This window comes from Bos grunniens, chromosome X (assembly GCF_055505025.1).
Source record: "Bos grunniens cultivar Pamir isolate PY7600 chromosome X, Bosgru_T2T1.0, whole genome shotgun sequence".
NCBI lineage: Eukaryota > Metazoa > Chordata > Mammalia > Artiodactyla > Bovidae > Bos > Bos grunniens.
Window position 1 is genome coordinate 10,883,961 of NC_141194.1, and position 13,258 is coordinate 10,897,218.

At 44.6% G+C, this 13,258-nt stretch overlaps 1 pseudogene; it reads right to left on the reverse strand.

Annotated features, from left to right (window-relative positions):
- Positions 1-8,355: 8,355 nt before the first annotated feature.
- Positions 8,356-9,557, reverse strand: LOC147339771 (melanoma-associated antigen B17-like; annotated as a pseudogene).
- Between the last annotated feature and the right edge of the window lie 3,701 nt (positions 9,558-13,258).

Sequence of the window (13,258 nt, forward strand, 5' to 3'; positions counted from 1 at the left end):
GGAGCCCCCCAGCCTTTACAGCTGCCCGGCGGCTGCCCGGATAATCCGCAGCCAAATGGCGGTGAGTGGGGGTTACACATGGCTGCCGTTCTGGTGTATGGAGACCCTCAGTCCCGCCGGGGGTCCCTCCTTCACTCCACAGGGCTCGTCGCTCTTTCTCTACTGAACGGAGCTGGGGTCCAGCAGAGCCTGACCGAGGCATTCTTTCCCGAGACCCCCTAGGGGTTAGTGGATAGTCTTGGGGCCTGAGAGGTAGGCCGGATCCTCTGGTCTGAGTGCAGGGGTAGGGCGGCCGGAGGCTGTGTGGCCCCCTCTTTTCAGAGGGAAAAGGGAATGGGGGTACAGAGACTTGTCCCTGCACTCGTAACTCACGTCACCTCCGATCTTGACACCCGATGACACTTGGGACTGCTCCCTCTGGCCACCGTCAACGGCAGCTCTCAGAGATAGCGGCACTGTCAAGGATGGCGTCGCTCCCCCAGCGTGCTTAGGAGGACGTCACTTCCTGTCATGCGCATCTGGGCTCCAGGAGGACAGCAGGGGCGGGACCTGGACAGGCGGGGTTCCGGGGGAGCTTCTCACAGGATTGGCACATGGACTTTCGCTTGACTCTTAAGGGGTCCTGGGACGTCCCTGTCCTGAACTGTCAGCTGGCTCACTCCATGCCTGTCACTCGTGTCAGCACTCCCAACAGGAAGAATTGGGGAGCCCAAGCCTAACAGCCTTCCTGGAGCCCATAAGACCAACACCGAAGGCTCTCTTGGCCTCTCTCTTCTATAGTAAGTGATGCTCTGTCATTTTCCATGGCTTCCCTTAACCCCTGTAGATTCTGGGCTACGTCCCGTCTGCTGACCTGAGGCCAAGGCCTCATGTTGAAGGTGTGAACCCTCGAGTCTCCTGGTATGAAGTGCACATACGTCTCATCTCACCATTTCTACCCGAGGATTCCTGGAAATGGCTGCTACAGGTAAGATGAGCTGAGAGGGAGGGATGGGAGACTGTCTTCTGTGGTGTGGAACCCCTCACATCTCACTCAGAAACTTCATTCATATTGACTGCTGACAGGGCCTGGAAATCCTTCCCTTTCTGGTATAAGTCCACCCCTGTCCCCAACCATGCTCATACAATTCCAGAAGAGTAAGTGAAGGGGCTCCTTAGCCTGACAGTTCTCACTGTGGGCTCTCAGTCGACTGCAGGGTCATTGCTCAAAAGTTCTGAGATGGTCATTTTGTACAATTACTGTGATACTAACTTTTCCGTTTTAGTCCCTGGGTGATAATCTATTAGGTGATCATTTAAAAGGGCCAGTTCTCATCGACTAGCATTCCCTGGTGGCTCAGACCATAAAGAATCTGCCTGTGGTGCGGGAGACCTGGGTTCAATCCTTGGGTTGGGAAGACCCCTCTGGAGGAGAACACGGCAACCCACTCTGGAAGTCTTGCCTGGAGTTTCCCCTTGGACAGAGGAGCCTGGTGGGCTACAGTGCATGGGGTCGCAAAGAGTCAGACACAACTGAGTGGCTAAGCACACACACAACAAACTTTGTGCTGGTTATTTCATGATCTGGGCCGTACTGCCACATCCAAGCCAAACTTTGGTGCCCCATGGTCCTGGCACGGGGCCTCGGAGATGCTGCCTCAGATTCCTTCAGTGAAGCAGTGGAGATTCATGATCCCAGGGCAGAGTGGAAGAATCCAGGGCTCAAGTTTAAAGCCTTTTGCAGCTGATCCTGTTGTCTGCTTCCCTTGCAGCCTGCACATCTCTGCCAGTCTCTTAAGTACTCCCCACTGGGCACACATAGGGTCAAGTTCAGTGGAGACTTACTGTCCATCAGGGATTATTTATGTTTTCACTTTTGTTAATAGTTTTCTTTATTCCTTCCATAAGATTTCCGTGGTTACTTCTGGGTACAAAAAGCAGAAGACAGTGTTTCATTGTGGTCTCAGCTACTCTGAATGTGGTACTAAATCTGTAAAGGAGTTACAGAAATTTGACAGTCTTACAATATCTGTTCTTCATGAGTATACATAACATACTATTCTGTTTGAGCCTTCTTTTTCCTAAGACTCTCAGGAAATTCTTCTTGTTGCCTCCATGAAGACTGTATACATTTTTCTAAAGTTTCTTTGTAGGTAATTTTTTTCTATGGTTGCTTCTGTTTATGGTGCATTTTCTGTTGCTTGGTGTAAGTAACTGTTTGTTCTTCCAGACCAACTGGATGATTTTGCTGCCGTGATCTTTTTTTTTAATTCCAGATTTTTGAAGTCTCTTACATGTTTGAATATTTCCTGTCCTGTTTTCTAAGATTTTTAATTCGAGAATCAAGTTATTACTGTGATCTTTTGCTTTTCATTACTTCTGACTTTTATTCATTTGGCATTGTTGTATATAACTCTAGTGGTTATAAGTACTTCTCTAGATTTTTTTCCTAGTTTTTAAATTCATAGATTTTTAACAACTATTTTTAATTAGAAGATAATTAAATGGTATGTCAGGTTCTCTTGTATGAAGCAGCTATAAGTATACATATATCTCCTCCCTCATGAACCTCTCTCCCACCCCTGACCTCACCCCTCTAGGTTGTCACAGAGCTGACTCCTTGTGTCACCCAGCAACTTTCCCCTCATGCCTGTCGTCCACATGGTAGTGCATATTTGTCCACGCCACTCTCTCAATTCGTCTCACTGTCTACTTCCCCCGATGTGTCCACATGCCCGTTCTCTACATCTGTGTCTCCATTCTTGCCCTGCAAATAGATTTATAACTACCCTTTTGTGGCCTTTCTTTCTCATTCTCTTATCAGTATATTTTGCAGATAGAAGTTTTTAATATTAACAAGGTTCAGCTTATTATTTTCTTTCATGGACTGTGCTTTTGGTGTTGTGCCTAAAATCTCATTACCAAACTCAAGTTTTGCCCCTGTGTTATCTTCTAGATTTTCTTGCCTATTGTATATGGCATGTAGAATCCTAGTCCCTGACCAGCGATCAAACCTCTTCCCCCAGCAGTGGAAGTGTTGATTCTTAAACACTGGACTGCCAGGGATGTCCCTGCAATTTTTTATAAATAGCGAGTTTTTCATTTAGGTCTGTGATTCCCTTTGAGTTAATTATTTTGAGAGGTTTAGAGTTTGTATTTGGATTCATTTTTCTTAGATATGGATGTCTAGTTATCCCAGGACTGTAAGTTTCAAAGACTGTCCTTTTCCATTGAATTGCCTTTGCGCCTTTGTTAAAGGTTGGTTGAGTGTTTGGGGTGTCTGTTTCTAGATTTTCTGTTCTGTGGCATTGATCTGTCTATTATTCTGTTAATAGCATACAGTCTTGAGTATTGTAGCTTTAAAGTAAGTTTTGAAATCCAGTAATATCAATTCTCTAACTTTGACTTTTAATATTGACTTCAGTGGGTATTATGGATCATTTCATTTTTGACATAAAATTTAAATTGTTGGCTTCTATCTACAAGCTATCTTGCTGGAATTTTAAACAGAATTGCATTAAGTATCTAGGTTAAGTTGGAAATAAGTGACATCTCAACAATATAGCATCTCCCTATCTATGAACATGGCGTGTCTATTTATATAGATCTTCTTTAATTTTTTTCAGTGCAGTTTATGAGTTTTACTCATGTAAATCTTATACATATTATTTTAAAGAATTATTCCTAATATATTTTGATGCTAATGTAAATGGTATTAGGTTTTTAATTGCAAGTTCCATCTCTTTTTTGGAAAAGAATTGACTATTATGTATTAACTTTATTAATATGTTAATTCTATAGTAGATTAACTTTATTAATATATTAATTATATAGTAGTTATATATTTATAATATGCTAACCTTATTAACATATACTCCTGGCTTATTAATGCCAGGAGTTTTCTTATTGTTGATGATTATAATTCCATTTTTCCCTTTCAAGTATCTGTATCTTTTGCTTCCTTCCCATATCTCATTGCATTGACTAGAACTTTCAGTACAGTGTTGAATAGGCATGGTGAGAAGGGATATCCTCACCTTAGTGTGACAGCATCTGTCTTCTCACTATAAAGTATGATGTTTTACCTGTATTTCTTTTCAGATGTTGTATATGAAGCTGAGGAAATGCCTGTCTGTATCTAGTTTGCTGAGAATTTTTATGATGAATGGGTTTTGGATTTTATCAGATGATTTTTTTCCTTCATCTGTTGATCTCATCTTGTGATTATCTTCCTTAGACTATTGTTATTATGATTTATGATTACTGATTTTCAAATGTTGCACATCTGAAATGCATCCTACTTAGATATAGTACGTAATTCCTGCTATGGATTGTTAGGTTTCTTTTCTTATATTTTGTTGGGAATTTGGCTTCTATGTTTATGAGAGATATTTGTGTTCAATTTTTTTCTCTTAATTTCTTCATCTGATTTTGATATTCGAGTGTAATACTCACCTCACAGAAAAGGAATTAGGAGGTGTTCCTTTTGCTTCTATTTTCTGGGAGAGATTGTAGAGAATTGTCATTTCTTCCTTAAATTTTTGTTAGAATTCATCAGTGGAAACATCTGGATCTGTTACTGTCTTTATTGGAAGCTTATGAGTTATAGATTAAATTTCTTTAATAGATACAGACCTATTCCTAGTATCTATTTTTCTTTGTGAAAGTGGTGCTAAGTTACACCTTCAAGCAGTTTCTCAGTGGAACCTTTCCTTTTTGTAGGCACAGAGTTGTTTATAATATTCACTCATTATCCTTTTAATGTCCATGGAATCAGTAGTAATGGCCCCTCCTTCATTTCTACTATTAGTAATTTAATTTGTGTTTTCTCTCTTTGTTCTTGTTTAGCCTGGGGAGAATTTTATCTTCTTTTTATTTTGTATCTTTAAAGAAACTTCTTTGGGTTTTGTTTTTTTCTGCATTACCTTCCTTTTTTCAGTGTCATTGGTTTCCGCTTTGATTTATTCTTCCTCTGCTTTTTCTTTTCTTTCACAAGTTTACTAGTATAGAAGCTTAAGTTATTAATTGTAGGGGTTTTTTTTGTTATAGGCACTCAATGCTGTGTATACCTCTACTGATTTTGCTGTATCACACACCTTCTGATAAGCTGTAATTTTGTTTTCATTTTTTAAAAATATTTTAAAATTTCTCATTAGATTTTCTCTTTGGGTCATGTGTTATTTAGATGTTTATTGTTTAGTCTGAAAATCATCTTTAATTTTCCTGCTGTCTTTTTGATATCAATTTCTAGTTTATTTCCGTCACACTTTTCTTGTAATCGTGAGGGTTTTTTGTTTTGTTTTGTTTTTGATCTTTGTTTTAAATAGACACTCTCAGTAAAGGAAGATGAGGGGCTTATGTCAGATGTTGGCTGGAACAGATTCCTTTGGTAGCCTTGAACTTTTCTAAACAGGAACTCAGGGGTAGCCGAGTTGTCCTAGAACGTGGCCTTAGGTTGCTGTTAGAAGCCATGCTAGAGGTCAGTCAAGGTTCTTAATGTAGATGTTTGGACAGAGTTGTTCATGCCAATAGTTTCTGCAGTTCTCTGTTCCTAACCTCAGCTTGCAGTTCCAGGACACATTGCCCTTTTTATAGGTAAAGTCTGCTTGAGATCCCCAGAAGGGAGGGGATTGCCCACAGTGTAAGGTCAGGGTGCGGTGAGTTATGCCAAAAATCTAGAGAAGGATGCAGAGTCCCCCAGTTTTGGCCCCTGATGCAGTTCTGGTTCCGGGACCACACTGGGATTAAGCTCGAGGACTTACAGAGAAGAAACTCACCCAGTCAAGTCCCTGATTATTTGTTTGGTCTTAATTTGAACATCATGCAGTCTTCTCGGTTAAACTTCTCACCTCAAAATGGGTAGAGCCATAGAGGAAATGACAAAGACTGAGAGGAGAAAAGTCTTGGCCTCAGTAGGTGCCTTCACCATTGGAAATTCTGTGTCTACCAGGCCTAAGACAGTGTCAACTGCCACTCAAGTGTTCTTTGGGTATGCACAGCCTGGGTGTACTCCTCGCAGCTCTTAATTTAGAGGAGCCATGACACAGTGAGCTGACCCAGATCTTGCCCTGTGGGTCATGGAAAGAGAACAAAGCAGAGAGTGACAGCAAGCAAATTTTCATGGGAGAGATAGAGCAAAAGTCAGGGGTCTCCAGCCAGCAGTTTGGGCAAGACCACTGGAGTTCACCGTGGCAGGAGTCCTAGTCACAGTACCAAATATATCACTGGTGAAAAGAGATTTCCTCAGTGCTTGCTCTTGCAAAGAAAGGGAAGGACTCTGGACTAGCGCACATCAGGGGACTTGTCTGATGAAGGTCACTTTATCAGTCTTGTGAACTTGAGACAATTGCAAGTTATCCATCTATAAATGGAGTCTGCTAAATCCTATCCTGCATGAATGCTGGAATGCATGTACTACATATAAAGCAGAGTCATACTGAATAAGAAACACGGGTCTTTAATTTAATGGAAGTTATGATTATTATGAACATCCAAAATACCACCTTCCTATCTGAGGTTATTTTTATCCAGTAGATAGCAGAGACTATGCAGTGTACTGGGACAAAAGAAAGAAATACTCTTAAATGAGCCAAATTAAGGCAAAGTACATTTTATTTTTAACAAAAAAAAAAATGGTTAGAGGAAATAAGGCAAACTACAAATTAACAGCTTTTTCCTTTATATTTGCTTAATTGCTTTTTGGTTTCTCAATATTTTCTGTGGTCATGTTTCACATTACCATGAAAATCTCTCTTTCAGCAACATATTACCTACTTCTAGATCATAAAGACAATACAAATGGTTCATGAATTTCTTTTCAGTTCAGTTCAGTTCAGTCACTCAGTCGTGTCAAACTCTTTGCGACCCCATGAATCACAGCACACCAGGCCTCCCTGTCCATCACCAACTCCCGGAGTTCACTCAGACTCATATCCATTGAGTCAGCGATGGCATCCAGCCATCTCATCCTCTGTCGTCCCTTTCTCCTCCTGCCCCCAATCCCTCCCAGCATCAGAGTCTTTTCCAGTGAGTCAACTCTTTGCATCAGGTGGCCAAATTACTGGAGTTTCAGCTTTAGCATCATTCCTTCCAAAGAAATCCCAGGGCTGATCTCCTTTAGAATGGACTGGTTGGATCTCCACACAGTCCAAGGGATTCTCAAGAGTCTTCTCCAGCACCACAGTTCAAAAGCATCAATTCTTCAGTGCTCTGCTTTCCTCATAGTCCAACTCTCACATCCATACATGACCACAGGAAAAACCATAGCCTTGACTAGATGGACCTTTTTTGGCAAAGTAATGTCTCTGCTTTTCAATATGCTATCTAGGTTGGTCATAACTTTTCTTCCGAGGAGTAAGCGTCTTTTAATTCATGGCTGCAGTCACCATCTGCAGTGATTTTGGAGCCCAGAGAAATAAAGTCTGATTCTGTTTCCACTGTTTCCCCATCTATTTCCCAGGAAGTGATGGGACCAGATGCCATGATCTTCGTTTTCTGAATGTTGAGTTTTAAGCCAACTTTTTCACTCTCCTCTTTCACCTTCAGCAAGAGGCTTTTTAGTTCCTCTTCACTTTCTGCCATCAGGGTGGTGTCATCTGCATATCTGAGGTTATTGATATTTCTCCCGGCAATCTTGATTCCAGCTTGTGCTTCTTCCAGCCCAGCGTTTCTCATGATGTACTCTGCATATAAGGTAATAAGTAAATAAGCAGGTTGACAATATACAGCCTTGACGTACTCCTTTTCCTATTTGGAACCAGTCTGTTGTTCCATGTCCATTCTAACTGTTGCTTCATGACCTGCATACAAATTTCTCAAGAGGCATGTCAGGTTTCTTTTACATCTACCAAAACTGTAACTTTAAAATCCTAAAACAGCAATAAATAAAACTGGAATATCATTACCAAATCAGTATTCTGAAGAAAAGGAATCTGGTTGAAGTAAAAATATTTGATAAAAATGAAACAAATAATTTGCAGAAGTTACCAGTTTAAATCAGGAAGAAAATAGAGATCTAAACTTGGTTTGCTTGACCCCTACTAACCTGCACTATCTAGGAGCTTGACTACTCTTTGAGAAAACTTTGTTCCAGTGTCATCTTACCTTGTTTAGATGGTGAACAACATATTCAATATGTTCATTGTGTTTTACATATACCCAACCTGTGGCTTTCAAAACTTTAAAACAGCAAACAATGTGATTTATATGATTAATACATTTGTATTCTGAAGCACAGTAAAACTTATGAAAAGTAATTAACATTTGAAAATACTGAACTCCTCCCTCATCTCCTTAATCTAATCAACTTTCACTAGATATTTCTCCTATGGATAAAGGAAAAATGATATATATTTTAAAAAAATGAGTTGTACGTAAACTCCCTTACTACATAAGACAGTAAAGAACATACAAGCTTTGTTCCCTCCACCCTACTACTCTCTACTGTTTAGGATCTTGACAGCTGTGTTCCAACACAAAAGGGAAGAAAGTGTCTGGGCCTCCCTCCCTAGATGTGGGAGGAGCTGTAGGACTTGGCCCTGGAAGGGGCACTGGCTTCAGCCATTGTTGGAGCCCTGGCCGTGCCTCTCAGCTCTGATCTCTGCGCCTGATCTCTCAGAGCCTCGTCATAGAGGTCTGGGAAGGAAGTCCAGACGGTATCGTGGATCTTGGCCAGCACCTCTAACACCTTCATCTTATTGGTTTCAAACAAGCTCTCGGGCCCCACAGGAACTCCTAGTGTAGAGGATCGCCATTGGGCACCTGTTGGTACTTCAGGTACTTCTTCTGCACCAGATCTTTGGTGATGAGCCTTCTGGGCTCCCCAGAGATCCAGTGCCTCCTCCCAGTATAGACCCCCAACACACTGAGGAATTCCCTGACCTCCTCCCTGCTGGAGAGGTTACCCTTCATGAAGATAATGCCCAGGAGCACCACAAGGAAACCAGACTTGGGCAGACCCCCCCCTCATCACTCAGACCTTCATCGCCCCCGAGGTTGAGCTTGTTGATGAGGGCATAGATGTTCCTGCTATGGTCGACTTCCGTCAGCTCAAGGCCAAATACCAGCTCCATGTGCTTAGAAGCTCTCCTGAGGATCTCAGGGATGTGCTGCCTATACTTGCTGCCAATGACCTTCAGCAGGGTGTGCTGCGAGATGGGCTCCTTCTTGGTGTACTTCTCCAGCAGGAACTCCAGCAGCATGCTGGCCTTCCTGGTCAGAGGATCTATGCAAGGGCTCTGAGTGGCAGGGGCTGCCTGGGAGGCACCTGCACTTTCCTCTTCTGGGCCCTGGGCACCTTCATCAGATCCTGCACAGGAAGGCCATGCATCAGGAGAGCTAGGGGCCATGGCTCCCTGAAGCTCCTGGTGATCTCCAGTAGCAGGGGAGCTCGGGGGAGAACCCTGAGGGACAGAAGAGGGGGAGGAGGGGCACTCCTCTTTGGGGGCTGCAGCAGCACTGGACTGGGCCTCTTGGGGACAGTGAGTGTCCCCCTGGACCTGGTGGCATTTCACATGGGTGTGGTACTTGTTCCCGTGCCTCTGAGGCATGGTGACACAGGTTATGGATCACAGACGCATGCAGGCAGGGTGGCAGGCAAGGAGGGCACCTAGAGGAAGGACAAGCAGATGTTGTGAGCAACTGCAGTGAGGAGATTCCTGGCCGGCTTGAACCAAAGCCGCCTCTGAGGGGTCCTTGAAGCCAGTGCTCTAGGACCCACAAGTCTTGTGTTCTCCTGGTGAGCTCCTTTCTTGAGACGACTGAGTAGGAAGTGAGAGTGATCACTGGGGCACAGTCAGACAGAACTGCCTGGGCTTTAGAGGGAGGCCTGTGGGGGCTGGCAGGGGAGGCAGATCCTTTCAGTTCACATTTCAGAGTCATGATGAAAACTGGGGAAAGACTCCCTCATATCCCCTGCCCCCAAACCCACCCAACCTGTTCCCTCTCTTGCTTTGAAGTTGACGCTGCCACCTTCCCTGTCACCCCAGATGATGAGAGGAGGAAATGTTCAGGACTCCAATGAAGGGAGCCGGGACCCGCCTTCTGCTGTCTCGAGGCTGCCCCTTCACTACCAAGCTGCAACCTTCCCTAACAGACCACCGCCGCCGTCCCCATGTTTGGCTGGGAGGAAGTGCTGGCCACAGGGGAGGGTCCTGAGTCGGCCGTGTGATGCGAAGGATGGTCATTACCCTGACTCCTCCCAAGCCCTGACATCCTCCCTCTGCTGACCTGCTGCCAGCCCTTCGGAACGAGGTCCCCTCTTCCCCGAGTGTCCCGTGTCAGTGATGGCAGTCAGGGAGCCCCTCAGCCTTTAGAACTGCCCAGATGCTGACCAGTTGCTTTCTGGCCAAGTCACGCTGGGTAAGGGGTTAGGCGTGGCCACCAATCTGGGGTGTGGAGACACTCAGTCCTCCCGCAGGTTCCTCCTTTACTCCACAGAATCCCGGACTTCCCTCTACTGAACAGAGCCAGGGTCCAGCAACCCCGCACCCAGATCCACCACCCCTGCACCCAGGTTATGTCCCGAGAATCCACGTGCGTAGCCGATGGACATGGGACCTAAGAGCCAGGTCCGAGCCTCTGGGCGTAGAGCAGGTGCAGGGTTGCCGGGGGGCTGTGAAGTCCCCTCTTTTCGAATGGAAAAGGTGTTGGGAGTGCCAGGGCATATCTTTGTACCTATCCAGTGCACTTGTAACTCATGTCACCTCCGACTTGGACCCCTGATGAGACCTCAGACTCCTCCCTCTGGTCACAGCTACAGCAGCTCTCAAAGATAGCAGCCCTCTCAAAGATGGCATGGCACCCCAGCATGGATAGGGGGCTGTCACTTCCTATCATGTGCATCTGGGCTCCAGGAGGACAGCAGGGGCGGGGCCTGGGTGGGCGGGGTTCTGGGGGAGTTTCCGGCAAGAGGGGGGATGTGGTCCCTTCTTCGACTCATAGTGGGTCCTGGGATGTCCCTGCTGATCTCAGTCAACTGGCCTCACTCCTTGCCTCTCACTTCTCTCAGTAAACCAAGCAGGAAGAATTTGGGAGCCCGAGCCTGACAGCCTTCCTGGAGCTGCTGAGGCAGACAGTGAGGGCACTCTGGGGCTCCTTCTTGTGTGCTGAGTGATCCTCTCTGTCCTCTATCCCTGCCTTCCTCTGACCGTAATGCTGCTTTATGTCCCGTCTGCTGACCTGAGGGCAAGACCTCACCTGGAAGATGTCAAATCCACAGACGCCTGGTGAGAAGTGCACCGGCATCTCATCTGGACGATTCTGCCTAAGGCTTCCTGGAAATGGCTGCTGCAGGTAAGATAAGCGAGAGGGAAGGATGGGTGAATGCTGTCTGTGGTGTGAAATCCCTCACATCTCACTCAGGATCTTCATATTGACTGCAGGCGGAGCCTGGAAACCCTTCCCTTTCTGGTATAAAACGACCCCTGTCCCCAACCATGCCCCACACAATCCCAGCAGAGAAAGTGAAGGGGCTCCTTAGCCTGACGGTTCTCACTGCGGGCTCTTAGTCGACTGCAGGGGCATTGCTTGAAAGTTCTGAGATGAATTTCGGTCCTTTTGTACAATTACTGTGATACAGGCTTTTCTCTTTTAGTGCACGTGTGACAGTCTCTTAAGCTCATCATTTACAAGGGCCAGTTGTCGTCCACTAACAAAGTTTGTGCTGGTTATTGCATGACCTCTGGGCCATACTGCCATGTCCATCCCAAACGTTGGTGCCCCATGATCCTGGCATGGGGCTCTGAGATGCTGCCTCAGGTTCCTTCAGTGAAGCAGTGGAGGTTCATGGTCCCACGGCCCAGTGGAAGAATCAACCGCTCCAGTTTAAAGCCTTTTCCAGCTGATCCTGTTGTCTGTTTCCTTTGTGGCCTGCACACCTGTGTCAGCCTCAGAGTACTCCCCGACCTGGGCACTCGTTGGGTCAAGTTCAAAGGAGACTTATTGTTCCTCAGGGATTATTTAGTTTTGTGTTCTTGCTTTTGTTAGTAGTTGTCTTTATTCCTTGTATAATTTTCCATGGTTTGTTCTGGGTACAGGAAACAGCCGCCCACGTGTGACTCAGCTACTCTGGATGTGGTACTAAATCTGTAAAGGATTTAAGGAAATCAACAGTCTTACAATATGTCCTCAGGAATACACAAAAGATACTCTTCTGTTTGAGACTTCTTTTTCCTGAGGCACTCAGGAAATTCTTCTTGTTGCCTTCGTGTAGACTGCATACATTTTTCTAAGGTTTCTTTGTAACTACATTTTTCGTATTGTTGCTTTCACTTATGGTGTGTTTTCTATTATATGGTTTGAGTATTGTCGATTCTTCCAGACCATTCTCTTGATTTTGCTGTGTTGGTCATTTTATGCCAGATTTCTGACGTTAGTTATATGTGTCAATGTTTTCTGTGCCTGTTTCCTAAGAATTTAATTTGAGGATCACATTCTTACTGTGATACTTTGTTTTTCATTATTGCTGACTTTTATTCATTTTGCATTGGTGCATGTAACTCCGTACTGGCTATGTGTTCTTATCCATATTTTTTTTCTAGTTTTTAAATTAGTAGACTTTTAAAAGTTGTTTTAATCGACAGATCCTTGTTTTATAATGTTGTGTTGTTTCTGCTATACAACAGGATGAATCAGCTCTCCTATACATATTCCTCCTGCCTGATGAGACTTCCTCCCACCCCCTCATCTCACTCCTCTAGGCTGTCACACAGCACCAGGCTGAGCTCCCTGTACTATATAGCAATTTCCTGCCAGCTATCTTTTGTACACATGGGACTCTATATTTGTCAGTGGCAGGCTCTCAATTCGTCCTACACACGCCTTCCCTTGCTGTGTCCACAGGTCCATTCTCCACATCTGTGTCACTATTCCTGCCCTTCAAATAGGTTCGTGAGTACCATTCCTACTTTCCATGTATATGCGTTAATGTACGTTACTTTTCTGTTTCTAAATTACTTCGCTCTGTAAACAGGGTCTAGGTGCATCCAACTCACTACAAGCGACGTAAATTAGTTCCTTTTTATGGCTAATATTCCATTGTATGTGGCTACCACAACTTCGTTATCCAGTCATCGGTCAGTTGAAGTCTGCTTTGCTTCCACGTCCTGTCTATTGTAAGCAGTGCTGCAGTGAACACTGGATACAGGTGTCTTTTCAACTATTCTTTTCTCAGTGTATATGCCCAGTATTTCTATTGCTGGGTCATATGGTAGTTTTAATTCTAGTTTTAAAGGAATCTCCCCAGTGTTCGCCACAGTGGCTATATCAATTTCCATTCCCA